A 204-nucleotide genomic window follows, 5' to 3' on the forward strand; every position below is an offset into this window, starting at 1 on the left:
GTTATTTTGCAATCTACGAAAATGCTGAAAGACAAAAATAAAACTGCTTAATTTAAGTATAAAGAACAAAAAAATAAGAGCAAAATGGTAATTTTAGTTTCAAACAAAAAATCACTGGGTGCGGAATTGATGCTTATTAAGTAAAGATCTCTTACAATATTAAAATAAATATTATTTAATTAATATTTAAATATTAAAAAATAA

Source organism: Corylus avellana, chromosome ca11, assembly GCF_901000735.1.
Source record: "Corylus avellana chromosome ca11, CavTom2PMs-1.0".
In the NCBI taxonomy this organism is placed as follows: domain Eukaryota; kingdom Viridiplantae; phylum Streptophyta; class Magnoliopsida; order Fagales; family Betulaceae; genus Corylus; species Corylus avellana.